The 14,617-nt window shown below is 57.1% G+C and overlaps 1 long non-coding RNA gene across 1 annotated transcript; it reads right to left on the bottom strand.

Annotated features, from left to right (window-relative positions):
• Positions 1 to 1,939: 1,939 nt before the first annotated feature.
• Positions 1,940 to 3,858, bottom strand: LOC114216747 (uncharacterized). Its single transcript, XR_015769408.1, has 3 exons — positions 3,804 to 3,858; positions 3,535 to 3,709; positions 1,940 to 3,344 (listed from the first exon to the last, which is right to left on the bottom strand). It is a non-coding gene; the product is annotated as an uncharacterized LOC114216747 (long non-coding RNA).
• Positions 3,859 to 14,617: the final 10,759 nt, after the last annotated feature.

The following is a 14,617-nucleotide window of genomic DNA, read 5'->3' on the forward strand; positions in this document are numbered from 1 at the left end:
TCCATCCCCCGCGGGGCTGGGGCGCCTCTGCGGTGAGGCCCGAGGGTGGGGCTGGGTGATTTATGAGCCGTCACCCCACCCCGCCCCTCCCGTTTCACTTGTTTTCCTCGCCTTCTGCCCAGAGCCTCGCCTCCAACCTTGCCCAGTGACGATTTGCCAATTTCAGGCTGCTGGAGCGCTAACGGCGGCCCCGCTGGGGCGCGTGTCCGCAGGCCGTGGGTGAGGGCCTCGGTGCTTTCACCCCACCCCCCGCGCCCCCGCCCCGGCTCGGGAGCCGGCCTGCTGCGCGCGACGAGGCTGGGCGGCCTTGGCCGGAGAGGCGGGGAGGAAGGGCTGGCCGCGCGACTCCGGAAACCGCGGGCCTGCGGGGTGGATCGCTGACCCTCAAGGTCACCGGGCCTGGGGAAACCACCGGCCCACGCCGGAGCAGAGGCCACCGCCCTAGTCGGAACCCTACTGGCGTTGCGGTGGGGGGGAGGTTTGCGCAGCTCCGCGCGCAAGCCCAGAGGACCGAAGACCGAGCGCGGAGGCCGCCACGGGTCCCAGCACGGCCCTCCCTCAAAGGGACGCAGTTTCACTGGGCCTTGGCGCGCGCACCGCGAGCCGGGCCTCCTCGAGTCCCCAGCACACGTGTGTGGGGCGGCTGGCGTACGCGTAGGGGCCTGTGGGGGACTGCAGGAGGAGTGGGGTGACTCCGGCAGCGGCTGCATTCGCTTCCGCCGAGGCTTGGGAGGCTGCGGAGGAGAGAGGCGGCCAGCCGAGTGGGCGAGGGCCTGGCTTGGGAATGAGGAGGGGGCGCCTTCCCTCCGGGAGGCTCCATAGCGAGCGCCCCCAGCGTCGCCTTCTCTCTGTCTGCAGCCCCACTGCACCCCAGGCTGGCTCTTCTTCCGCGTGTTTGCTTAACCCTCGACCCCTCCGCGGCAGCTGCGGGTAGATGGATTCCTGGCGGCGCTAACGCTGGGGCTGGACCCCAACCTCGCGCCGTCGGGAGCTCCCTTCCCCCTCCTGAATCCCCAGGCCGAAGGTCCCCATGGGCCGGCGTCTCCGCCACCTACACGGGCTTGGGGGCCTTCGGGGATTGACAGAAAGGGACCCTTGGCAAGGTCCCCATTGTTCCCCGGGAGCTGGGAAGCTGACTCACGCTCTGAGCACAGAGCGATGCCGAGTGTTTTCTCGGCAGCCTTTACCCGAGTGCTTTATTTAGACAGGCTTTATTTACAGTACACATGTTTTCGGCTCGTTATTCTGGAAGCGGGAATGGAAACTGGGCAGAGCAGGAGTTCTCCCCGTGAGCCTCACGTTTGGAAGGGGCTGAGGCTCAGCGCAGTCGAAGGATCCCTCTGTCGCTGGCTAGGTTCCCTAGTGAGATGCTTTGGAGGAAAACGGGGAACGGCTGGGAGTAGAGGGCGCTGGGGCGCACACATTGGATCACTCCCCTCCGATAGTGCTCCTGTTCAGAATGCCCAGCACCCCAACAAAGGTGAGACATCCGCAGGCCCATTTCACAGACTTGAGGGAGGGCGACAGCCAGCAGGTCACACAGACACCACCAGCTTAGGGAGGAAAGCCAGCGTCTTTAACTTCATTTCCTGGGCTGCTTCCTTACCGCTTTGGACTCCAGGGTGACCCAGATCCCGGTCTCTCTGGATTCTGTGCTGGGCCTTGTACGACTCCTGAGGGCAGGGTACCAGCCGGCTAGGCCTCTGGAGGCCTGTGGTTACCAGCCTGAAGTCAAGCCTGCTTTCTGGCAGCTTTTCAGTAAATGGGGTGGTCCGGTTAGGGACTGCAGGAAATTGTCTGAGCTAGATTAAATATTTTACAAAACCTTCGGGGGGCCCACGGTTGACTTGAGGCTGGCAATGTTAAACCAAACAAAAGTTAACGAGTTCTCTCTCCTGACTTTTTAGGTACAGTTCAGTGAAAACTGGGGGTAGTGCTCTTTAGAGGAAGCAAGTTTAATGGTGTTTCCTCTCATTTTTCTCCACATTGAGATGTAGTCTTCCGGCATGCTTGCAGAACTCAGTAGCCCCTCTGGAGCTGGGGTGAAAGAAAGGCCTCTCTGGGGTCTCTCGGGGTGGGGGAGCACAGCTGACTTGATCTCCCCGCGCCTCTGAATTTTAAGTCCAAGCTTGTTTGTTCGCTTCGGACTCCTGCACGCAACCGAGGAGGTGCTCGGGCCCTCGGAACTGCACGGGACACAGTGCACACACTGGGGCCCCTTCTCCCGGCCTTCCCCTAGGGCAGCCCCTGGGGGAGAAAGGCCTATCCTTCAGGAGCCAAGGCCCAACAGCCACGGCCTGGGTTTCTCTCCCTTTCTTCAGTCTCTGGCTCAATGGCTTTCTGGGGTTTGTCTGCAGTGTTTCCCTTTGAAACACTGTGAATCTCACATCCCTTGGTCCCTGCCCTCTGGCTTGGGAGGGGGTGACTTCTCCCCTGCATGGATACCCACGCCATCCCCATAACCAAGCTGCAGTGTGCCGGCTCCGCAGGCCAGAAGTGAACCCTGGCCAGGCGAGAGGAGATGGCTTGACCTTTGCAGGAAGGGACGAGAAGGCCGATTCACAGCTTGCGGCCGGCGCTGCGGGGAGACCCAGGGCTGCATAGGGAGCCGCATGCAAGCTTGCTACAGCCCCAGCGGCTCTGACAGAAGCCATAAGAAGAAACCGGCTCGGGGAGGCAGAGAGCTTCTGTGCGGGGTGTGTGTGCCCTGGCGAGGTGCACAGGCCGCTCAGTGAGTGGAGCTGCCTGGGGCTGGGGGCTGTGGTTGCTGCCAGTGGAGCGGAGTGGGGATGGGGTGGCTCACAGAAGCTGGGGGCCAAGGTTGGGGCTGCAGTGGAGGATGGGGCCTCTGGAGAAGACAATGGCCAAAGGAAGCTGCTCTCAGGGCCCAGCCACCTGGAGACCGGCTCATCCGATGGGGGGGACGGGGCGCAGCTCCAAGCAGCCTAGGAAGGGCAGAATCGCCAAGGGACAGAGAGCCTGGAGCCTGGTTGGGTCTTTAAACATGAATATTTGGGGTGGCAACCCACCTTCCCAGGGGAAAATAGGCCCTTTATTTGTAAGTCCCCAAAGACCCCAGGGACAATGATGTCAGAGCCAGCATGCTGGTCGAGGGGCACCTAGGGGTGTGTGTCTCGGGAAGGGGCAATCCACGCTGGACCTTTCCTAGGCTCTGAGGGAGGGGTGGGCAACCACCGGGTGTTCCCGCTGCGCACCGAGGCTGCTGCCACGGGGGGTGAAGTGGGAAGGTGCTGCCTTTAGCTTCGCTGCTGGAAACCATTGTCTGAGTCTGCACCCAGCGCTTCTCCAGCCGGGTTAATTCTCCACGTGTCCAATTTTCGTGTCTGAAAAAAAGCAGCAGCACAGAAACAAAACCATATGACAAGACTGGGCTGCAAACCTTGAAGAATCGAGAGGGTGGGGGAGGTGGCGGCTGGAAAGGGGGAGGGGGAATTATGTGTGTGTGTTGGGGGGGGCGGGGAAGAGGCGACGGCGCACAACTCAAAGTTTCGACTATTTCCTACCCGGTCTCACCTCCCGGCGTGCTCATCTGATGCAGTTCCAACTCCCTCAAACGATTCCGCAGCCCCAGCGCTCGCGGGAGTGCGGAATTGCAGTTGGGAGGCGAGGGGCTCGGGGACGGGCGACGCGCAGAGCTGGGGAGTGCGGAAACACAGGCCCGCGGCGGCCAGACGGCTCCGTCCACCTTCTGGTCCGGAGCGGGGAGGTCGGTCACCGCACACCCTCTGCCGGCTGGGGGTTGGGGTGGGGGGCCTGAGGGGGCCAGGGCTTCTCCCGCTTACCTCTCCGCGGCGCGATGTGCCTCCTCCCCTTCCTGAGATCCACTTCCTTAAAAACTAGTCCAAGGGCCAAACATTTAGCTTCGGGTTCCGACTCCCCCCCCCCCGCCCCGTGCCCTCTCCTAGTTCTCCAAACCCGCGAGGGCGCTTTAGGCCCGGCCTCTCTCCCTCCCCCCGCTTCCGCCCGTGCAAGAGCCTGTGGCGGTCACTTCGGCGACTCTTTGGAGGCCGACGGCCGGAGCTTTGTTCTCCCAGGGCTTCCCCTTCTCCCCTAACTCACCCCTGTCTCCACACTTTATCTGCCCCCCCCCCCGGCGTCCGCGCACACAAACAACCCTGGTTCATAATCTCATTAGCATAGGCCTGGGTCTGGGTGACGGCGAGGTTCCCTGCGCGCCCCAGCGCAGCGCTCTACTTCGCGGCGAGCCGGAGTTTCCACCAGGCGTGCGCCCTGGGAGAGGGGGCGGGGATGTTGCGGGGGGCCAGTGTAGGTTCCGGGGCAGGGTTGGGGCCAGCAGGGAGGAGGAGGCCGCCCGGGGCAGCCCGAGCCGCGGGAAGGCCCCTCCCAGCGCCCAGTTGCCGTGGTCCCCGGAGCAGATGGCAACTTTGTCTCCTGGTGTGCGCGCAGCGACTTTCAACACATTCAAAAGGCTGCGCTCAGCCTGTCGGGGAAGCCTCGCTGACATTCAGAACCGATTAAAGACCCGAGACGGTGCCAGGCGCAGTGGAGAGTTATGAATTAATCATGGGGGTTACCGATATCTGAGGCTCCCCAGGGCAGCCCCTCTATTATTAAGCAGCCCCCACTGCCCACTCTTGACCCCCCTCCCCCCCACCACAAAGGGGTAGGCTCGGCGTCTTTTGCACTGCCCAATTAACAGCCACCGGGTAATGTGAAAAGTGTTTGCCCTGCCACCCTTGGTGCAGGCTCAGGTCGCGCCGCTGGGCCTGCCAGACGCGCGTCGGGCAGAAAGCTCAGCCTCTGGGACAGGCCTAGGGTGAGCGCCTCGCCTTGGCCCGGGGGGTGGGGTGGAGTGAGGCGCGTTCTCAGGCTCTGTGCCCCAGGCTCGGCTCCTTTCAACTCCGCAGGGGAGGAGGGGAAGGCCCTGGCTAGTGTGCGACGCCGGGGAGTGGGGGGTGGCACCCACCGCCGGGTACGTGTCCTGGGCCCCCCAGAGCGGCGGCAGGTTTGCGGTTTCGCGTGGTGACTCTGGTGAGGTTCCAGACATGCAAAAGCGAGGTCCGTGTGTGCTGTGAAAATCCGCACTGTCCCTGGGCCTTCTAGGAGGCCCGCTGGCTGGAAGCCCCAGGCGCCACGCAGCCCAGAGTCACCCTATGTGCTCTGCACCCCTGGGAACCCGAGCATACATTTCGACCACCGAACACCCTGTCTGCATATTGTTAAATCACGTACACCGTTCTAATCTTCCCTATTTATTTCCCGGGCCTGCCTGGCCACAGATTTCTGCAAGACAGAGCAATCTTCGGGTTCCTCCTGCTTCCAGAGGGGCCATAAAAAACAGATGGTCTCATTAGGAACAATTTATGCATATATATTTCGAAGAGTTCAGCAGAGCCGGGGTAGGTTTGCAGCCCCTGCGTCAGGCAGGAGCAAAATATCACCACTTGCAAATGTTTCCAGTTTGCAAAATAATGGCCTATCCAAAGTAGCTAAGCAACGAATTACTCAAACACTAGAAGGTTAGATGCCAATATTATCACATTCCTCGTGTTCCTTAAACTGTCCTCCTCCGCGGTCATTGGATTTCGGAGGGGGTCTCGCGGGCCTCGCACCCCTACGCCCGCGGCTTCCTTTCAACGACTATTTCCAATCTCCAAGTCAAATCACTTATTAATTATAGAGGCAACTCGAGCAAACCCAATTACCCGTAGGCAGCCCTTCCCAGATGGGAAGTCTGTCTCGCGGCTCCCACGGTGGCCCAATTTCTGGGGAGCCTTTTTTTTTTTTTGCGTCCGATTTCTTTTTGCCAGTGGACTCCCAGCGGCCGTGAATGGTTCCTCTCCCCGATTCCTCTTCCTAGAGGCAACTCCATTTTCTTACCCAGTTCGCTTTCCTTCCTCCAAGGAGACATCCCCGCCCCTTAGGAGGCGCTGCCTTCAGGCTAAATTTACCGCCGCGCCAGGTTTAAGCCTTAGGCGTCGCAGACCTGGCGCTGGAACGGCGGAAGCTGTAGACAGAGCCCTATTCATTTGCAAAGGCGGAAGGCTGAGTGATTCGCTCCCTGGGCTGCCCCCCGACTCCTCTGTCCTCCCTTCAGGCCTAGCTGGTGGCTTGCGCTCACCTCGATTTGTGAGATGTGGCCCTGGACTCCCCAGGGGTTCACTCCTGGTCGGAAGGAGGCCACCTCGCTTTCAGTGCCGCCACGGTTCTGGCCATATGGTAATAATAATGCTAACCACCAGGATTTTGTGCCAAGCGGTTTCCATATACATCTATCTTCTTTAAACCTCACAGCCACGCATTTATATGGGCATCATTTCTCCCATTTTGCAGATAAGGAAACTGAGGTTAAGAAATTTGCCTCAAATCACAGTTGGTTGGAAATGAAGCCCTTAATCCAAAGCCTGAGTTTTCATTCACAGCTTCAAACACACCTTCCGGAATAGTATAAAACCACAGCGCGGGGGGGGGGGGGGCGGGGGCGCGGTTTGCGTGCAGCAGAGGATGCCTGGTAACGCAAAAGGCCTCGGAGGTTTCAGGCAAGTGGTCTAGGCGTCCACTCGGCAGTTGGAAAGCACACCGGCTGGACCCGGGAGAGGCCTGGAAAACGGAGGCGAGCTTGGGATTTGGGGTTGGGGTTAGGGTGGCTGCACTGGCCGGGGGGCAGGATTGCGGGGCAAAGCGGGGCTGCAGGGGTCTTGCAGCGCGTGAAGGCTCCTGTCGCCCCTTGGGGACCGCAACAGCCGCTTCCGGGGCTGTGGAGCTCGCGGGACGCGTTGCGGGGTGTGGAGGGCTCGCCCGGGCCACCCGGGGGACGCACCGCGCGGGAGAAGCCTCGGGAGGTCCCCAGAGGCAGTTGGCCTCGGCCGGGCTTCCCGGGCGCGCTGGCTAAGATGGAGCCAGCAGTTCCGCGGAGGAGGGGAGGGGAGGGGAGGGGAGGGGAGGGGAGGGGAGGGAGGGGAGGGAGGGGAGGGGGGGAGGGGAGGGGAGGGGAGGGGGGGGAGGGGAGGGGAGGGGAGGGGAGGGGAGGGAGGGGAGGGAGGGGAGGGGAGGGAGGGGAGGGGAGGGGAGGGGAGGGGAGGGGAGGGGGGAGGAGGGATGCGCGGGCGAGCTGGTAACCGTCTGCAGCGAGGAGTGTAATTGCCCCTGTGACCGCGGGCGGCGAGGGCGGGGCGCGCGCCCGGCCTCCTCCCTCCCACTCCGCCGCGGCGCGGAGCTGGCTTTTGGCTGGGAGGGCGCCGAACACCTCGAGGGCCTGGCCGGCTCCGCGCGGGGCGAGGCCGCTCCTAGCCCTCGTCGCCCGGACAGCCGGCCTCGGCGCTCCCGCCTGGGGCCTCGCCCGAGCGCGAAGGCCGTTTCCTTTGGCCCCCCAGGCCCTTCCAGGCCCCGGCCTCCCTCCGCCTCGTGGTGCGCCTCGGCCGGCCGGGGCCTGGGGCAGTCAGCTGCGCCCCGGTGACGTCGTTCCCCGGAGAGCGGCGGCCAGCCCGCCACCCCATCCCCGGCTTCGGGTCGCCCTGGGCCACCCCAGCCGGGCGAGGCCGAGCTAGGCTGCGCGGCACTGGGCCGCCGGTCCCCGGGTCGGGAGGGAGACTGGACTTGGGGCAGTCCCTGCGTCCCCCGGATCTCGCCGCGCCGTCGGCGGGCGCGCTTTGCCCTGTGGTGGGTTCCTGGCCCCGCGCCGAGCCGAGGGGGCCCAAGTCGGAGGCGGGAAGGGGGCCCGGGCCGGCCAGGGATTCCGGAGTTTGTAACCCGTGTAGTTTCTGGCTTTCACGGCTCGTTTGAAATCCTCCCACAGGAAGATGTCTGCCAAGGAGGCCTGCGCCGCTCGGAGCCCCGGGCGGCCACCCGGGTGTGCGAGTGTGCGAGTGTGAGCGTGTGAGCGTGTGCGTGTGTGTGCGCGCTCACGAGGCCCAGGAGAGGGGGCAGGGAGCCGGCCCGGGCACCTTCTCAGCGGCAGAGTTTCGAGCGCGGCCTGCGGCGCGGGGCCTGGCACCCAGGGCTCGCCCGCGCCCCAGCTTCGGCCCGGGGGGCGCCCCGGCGGCCCTCTCGCGCCTTCCTCCCTGCCCCCGCGGCAGGAACTGTTAACCCAGGCAGGTGACGGCGCCCCGGCGCCCGTCGTGCGTTGGTCTTTATACCTCGTGAGTTCAACACTAATGAGTTATGGGTTGGCCCACGAAAACATAATGTGTAAATTAGGAATTTAATGATGTGTAAGATTAAAAGCTGCGCAGGGTTGCATTTATTTAAGGCTGCCATCTTGTGTTCGCAGAGAAATTACTTGAACGACATTGACCCCCCCTCGCCCGTAGACCTGGAAATGGCGCGGGGGCGGGGGTGGGTTCTGGGGGCTCCAGGCGGTGGAACTCGAGGTCCCTGGCGGCTCTGGCAGGGTAGAAGGGAGGCCTCGGCGCAGCGGGGTCTGGGGAGGCCCAGACCGTGGGCTGGCTTTGGGTGGGCCCATTCCCAGGAAGCCTGAACAGGGGTTGATGAAACTCCCGCGCCCCCCCCCCCCCAATTTCCCGGCTCGGGTACTGTTAAGGTCCACAGGGTTTGCCAGTTTCTGGGACACTTTTACAGCTCCTTCCTGTCCTGGTGCATTCCTGCAGTGTAGGGGTTACCAGAATTGAAAAACACCTATTTTTTTTAAAATCTATTTCTCTTCGGGCGCCTGGGTGGCTCAGTTGGTTGAGCGACTGCCTTCGGCTCGGGTCGTGATCCCGGGGTCCTGGGATCGAGTCCCACATCAGGCTCCCTGGAGCCTGCTTCTCCCTCTGACCCTCCCCCCTCTCATGTTCTCTCTCTCTCTCTCTCTCTCATTCTCGCTCTCTCAAATAAATAAATAAATCTTTAAAAAAAAATAAAATCTATTTCTCTTCATATGTGCAAGCTGCAAGCGTTGGGTCTGCCCTCGCTGACATAAAACCCATCCCGTGAAGCAGCCAGGGTCCGTTTCCCCCCCCCCGCCCCGCCCCCAGCCATGGGCAGGCCTGGGCTCAGGACTCTGAACCCTCAGGTTTACACAGATAGGGCTCACTCTTTGTTTTCTGTTGTTGTTGTTGTTGGTTTTTTTTTTTCGTTTTCTTTTTGCAAATTCAAGGGGAAATTGAAAGCAGAGAGTCCCTGCTTCTATGCTCTGACATTGGGGCGCCTCGCTCTGTGACATCATTGCCTGGGCAAAGGCTAGCCGCCACCCTCACCTCAGTCCTGCTGGTCCTCACCCCTGCCCGCAGAGCTGGGGACATTCGTCGCTTGCATTTTTCTTTTTTCTAGCCAAAGCTCCTGACGATGTATGTGGCTTGAAGCTACCTCTCAGGTGTTCCTCAGATGCAGGTGAGGAATCTTGGGAGGCTGTGCACAAACGGCCAGCAGGCCAAGCCTTCCATCTGGTTCTGCTGCCAGGGTGACTGGCAGGTGGGATGTCTCTCATGAGCACCCCATGTGAGGCCTCTGGGGCAGTCTTTGCCTAGCCCTGCAGCAGCCCAGAAGGGGCCAAGGCAAAGTGGGGTGCTCCTGGGACCCAACATAGAACTCCCTGCTGAATCACCCCACCCCACCCCACAAAGAAATGGAGGTTTTTCTCCCTAAGGCTGCTTTTCATCTGGAAATAAGAGATGGCCTGACTATTTTGGGGGACCCGGGATGAGTAAAAGCAGGTGGAAACAAAATTGATGGGTTCATGAACTTTTATTTAAGGAATGAAGGCTTGTCTTGGTAAATTCTAGAGTACCAGGGCCCCATGGGACATAGAAAGGCCTCCGGCGTGTGTTTTCGAGACCTTGAAAGAGTTAATGGAAGAAATGTTCACCGTTTGTCTGTTTGCTCAGGCCCCATACTTATCTAACCAATCGCTGAAAGGGTATAACTTTAGAAGTTTCCTTCTGTCTCCCGCTTGGCTGGGAGTTTCAGAAAACCCTTGCTTAAGTAATCAGGATAATCCTTTCAGAGTCCTTAGGGTCTGAAGCCATTTGCTGTTCCCACTTGAGTCCTTCCTATAAGAAAAGACGAGAGAAAAAGGCAGCCTATAATAAAGGGTATTGTGACATATCCCTCGGAAAACTTTCCTCCCTGACATGGCTGTGTTATCCAGGTGAACTTACCAAGTGCGTCCCCCAGTTTCTGAGCAATGGTTACCGCCAGGCCTGGAGGTTGGCAGGGAAGGGAAAGATCAAAGGGAAGCCAGGTTGGGGGGCCATATTTTCCCTTTGGGTGGAAACTTGAAGGAGATATGGGACTTTCTTGGGGAGCGGGGGGAAACAGATCATATTGTGGGGAGCCAGTCAGAGTGGTAGGCCTTTGGAGGCAGTGCTGATAAGACACGTGGCTGTTGGTATCAGAAAGAAGGTGTGTGTGTGGGGAGGGCGCCTGGCTGGCTCCGACGGTAGAGCATGGGACTCTTGATCTCGGGGTCGTGAGTTCGAGCCCCACGTCGGGCCTTGAGCTTACTTAAAACCAAAAAGAAAGAAGGTGTGTGGTTTCTTGCAGTTCCTTTGGACAACTCAGCCTGTCATGGAAAAGTATCCTGCCACCACCTCTGCTCTTTAGCCACGCCGTCCATTTGTGATCTGGGCCTGAGGGCCTCAGACATCCTGGCCCTTTATGCAGCCTAGTCTCTTTCACGCCCAAGAGGATTTTTTTCCCCCCTAAAGACATTCCTCACTGAGCAATCACAGTAGGCTGGCCAGACCTGTCCCCATTTCTGGTGACATTCTCCAGGCTTTTGCTTAGTCCTTGATGCACCATTCCCAGAGCAGCTGCGGGCGGAAGTGAAAGAAGGCTTGGCTGAATTTTTGTAGGTCTTTTCTAGTCTGTTCTGCGGCTGATTTAGCCCTACAGGCTTAGGCAGGCCTGTTCCCCTCTCCGCGCCCTGGTGTGGGGAGAGATGATTTCAAAGGGCCTTTTCAGCTCAGACTTTCTGACAATTTCCTTGACAAGGCTGCAAGTGATTGGGATTTTAATCCTCAAGACTGGATACGAGGAAAAGGCAGTTTTTGATTGATTGGGAGGTTTGGGTGTTTATGGCTTCTTTGGCAGCTCCCCAGAACCACTGTGGTAGACAGTTTTAGCTTTGCCCGTCCAACGTTTGTTCCCCTTCTAGATCCAGAACCCACACTGTGTTTGGGGAAACCATTCCTCTCTCTCAGCTGCCAGGTGCTTTGTAGGAGGGGTCTGAGTCCATCTCCCTGCTGCCGAAGTGGGATGAATGGGGCATTTGAACCTGTCCCCTCACCCCACTCTGGCCACACTGATTGGTTCAGAGGCTGGTATGTGACCTGAGTATGTCCCAGAGAGACAGTTTCAGAACTTGCTGTTTCTAGTGGAAAAGAGAATCGCACTTTCTGCTGGCGTTACCGAAAAGATAGGCTATAAGCCTGGGCTGGCTGGCTGCCTGAGAATGGAGCTGGTAAAGGCAGAGAAGAGCTGGGTGACAGAGTCTTCATTGTTTGAGCCCCTGGATCCCACTGAACCTGAAGCCAGCGCTGCCCCAGGATATTTCAGTTGTGTGTGCCAATAAATTCCTTTTCTTTGCTGAGATCACTTTGACCTGGGTTTCCTGTCACTTGCTTTAGCTGCCACCCTGGGGAAACGGAGAGGTCGCTACCCCCAGACAGGTTCCCAGAAGTTAAATCCAGGTGGTAGAGAGCCAGGACAGGAACCCAGATAGATCTCTCCTTCCACGGTGCTTGGCCCAACGAGCTTTGTTATCATTTTAGTTTTCTTTCTCTGGCCTCTAGATGTTTCCAAGGACCCATCCAGAAGTAAACCTAGTATGCTGGGGCATCTTCATCATGGTTGGTGCCAGGGGGGAATGTTTGCTTTTCTTTCTGGCGGAGACTGTTCAGGATTTCACGCTTTGCTCTCAAACCCCTCCTAAGCTGTCCTCTCAAGATTAACTTCCTTTCGTTTGGTTTTCTGTTTTGTTTTCTTGCCCTCATTCCAAGGACATTTTCTTGACTCCCATCCATTCCTTTAATCTGATCGTCTATATTCTGCCTTAAAGACACTTCCCAGGCCCGGGTCTGGAGACAGTGCCTAGCACATAGTTTTTTTTAAGTGCCTGGTAATTGTTAGTTTGTTGTGGCGTGAATTACATCCCTTCTTTCCCCTTGTCCACCAGACATCCATACTTTGTCTCCCTTCTTTTGAGCAGCTTCACGGGTCTCAAGTCTTTCGTGAGGCCTTATCAATATCTGAGAAAGAGGTGGCCATCTTCCCTGGCTCTGGCCTAGATAAACTAGTGTGGCCTCCTTAACCCCCTACCCCAGTGCGGCCAGTCCTGTCTTAAGTGTAAAATACCAAGAGGCCTGGAACAGGAGATAAGAGACCTGGTATCAGGCAAATACCCTAGTTAGTCTCACTCACACCCATTCCAACTCCCTTCTGTTTTCTCATTCTCTGCCATAGAGGCTAGATAGTGAAATTCTCGAATTGCTAGGCTACTTGAGAGCCGAGTGGTGGCCATGTGACTCAGTTCTGGCCAGTGAGAGGTAAGCAGCAATCTCTGGGAAGGGTTTCTCTTTCCAAATAGGTAAAACCAGGAACAGAGAAGACCTTTAATCCTTGTCTTTTTTTTTTTTTTTTTTCCCCTGCCCGGAATACAGAGGCTGTGCCCGGAGGTGCAGCAGCCATTTTGGGATCATGAGGTTGAACCCCACAAACAGTGGATAGCAGCGCAGGAAGATAGAGTTCTGTGTTAACTTAAGTAGATGCCCAAGCCCTGGATTCTGTACGTTCCCCTGGACTTCTCATACAAGAGCAAAATAAACCCCTTACCCAAGCCACTGTTTGTAGGATTTCTTTTCTTTCTTTCTTTCTTTTTTTAATGTAGGCTCCACGCCCAATGTGGAACTTGAACTCACAACCCTGAGATCAAGAGTTGCATGCCCTACGGACTGAATCAGCCAGGCACCCCAGGATTTCTGTTACTTGTAGCATTCTTAACTTGATACACCTGGGCTCTGTTCCTAGCTCTGCTCTAACTCACAGTATGGTCCTGGGCAAGTGACTTCACCTCTCTGGGCCTTGGTTTCCTTGTTTGTAGAATGAATATTTGTGAGTACCCATGCTTGAGAAGATTTTGTATAGCTAACATATTCTGATTTTATAAATGTGGCTTTGTGTCTCAGCCTTGTCTCTACCTGTGTTGAGGCCTTATCATCTAAGACTGCCACCCAGTCTCCTGACCTCCAGAAGGACCTCTCCTTCTACATTTCACACACCTCCCTCTTATTAACCCCAAATCTAGGAAGTCTGCTTTGTTATGCTTGAACATTGCTAATGGCTCTTTTTACCCACAAAATAGAGCCCCGAGTCCTTTTTTTCTTTATTCCCTACAGATGTCAAGGGGTGAATATACTGCTGTGATAACCAAGATCCTATGTAATTGGCTCTAAAACAGAGAACTGATCCACCGAATAGGAACGATTCTAGCAGAGATGTAAAACACTATGATAACGGGGCGCCTGGGTGGCTCAGATGGTGAAGCGTCTGCCTTCGGCTCAGGTCGTGATCCCAGGGTCCTGGGATCGAGCCCCGCGTCGGGCTCCCTGCTCAGCGGGAAGCCTGCTTCTCCCTCTGCCTCTCTCTCTCTGTCTCTCTGTCTCTCATGAATAAATAAATAAAATCTAAAAAAAAAAATCCATATGAAATCAAATTAAAAAAAAAACACACTATGATAACTTAATCCATGACAAACCAAAATAACCAAGAAACAGAGAAAGGAATATTTAATAAATACCACGAGTATAATTTATTATATAGAGGACTAACTTGGATTTGGATCTGTTTCCCACACCAGACCCTGTCCTCCCCCCTACCCCAAAATTCTGGATGGGTTAGACTTAGCTATAAAAACAAAGCAGACGGGGCACTTGGATGGCTCAGTGGGTTAAGCGTCTGACTCTTGATTTCAGCTCAGGTCATGATCTCAGGTTCCTGGGAGTCTGCTTGAGATTCTCCCTCTCCCTCTCCCTCTCCCTCTGCCCCGCCCCACACTCACACTCACACTCACACTTGTGCTCTCTCTCTCTCAATAAATAGATAGAATCTTAACAACAACAACAACAACAACAAACAAACGAAAAAACCCCCAAAGCAGAAATACATCAACAACAGCAAGCACAGAACTGGAAGAAAATAGGTGTGTATTTATCGCATATATCTATAAGAGGGTAAAGTGGACTTCGTAGGAAATGACAAGGACATTGACGTAAGAATAAGGCAAAGTATCGCAGGGTAAAAGTGTGGGTTTATTTCAGGGGTTCTGCATTCTTCCCGGTGGATCTGTGCTCCCGTCCCTCCATCAGTATGACACTATCTTGATTGTTATAGCCATAACTGATCTTTCATTTCAGGTAGAGTGAGAATACTGAGTCTTTTGACCGTGAGCTGACTCAGTTTACAGCCCCTCCCCGCCCCCCGCCCCGGACTGGTCTGATCTGTGCAGTGTCCCTCACACCTTCCATGGGCGCACTTGAACTCATTGTCACCTGCCCAGAATGATGGGCTGCAGCCTGCATCAGAGACCAGTTCTTCCTTTCAGATTTATCTCTGTTTCTTCCTTTTCTGGGAGACCTTTCTTGGGTACCACTGCTCCTCACTTGACTCTTAAAAGTGAGGGTGCCTTCCCTCTTGAATT

The sequence above is a fragment of the Eumetopias jubatus genome, unplaced genomic scaffold, assembly GCF_037043125.1.
Source record: "Eumetopias jubatus isolate StellerSeaLion01/CBP00866 unplaced genomic scaffold, mEumJub1_p1.0 scaffold_11, whole genome shotgun sequence".
Lineage (NCBI taxonomy): Eukaryota > Metazoa > Chordata > Mammalia > Carnivora > Otariidae > Eumetopias > Eumetopias jubatus.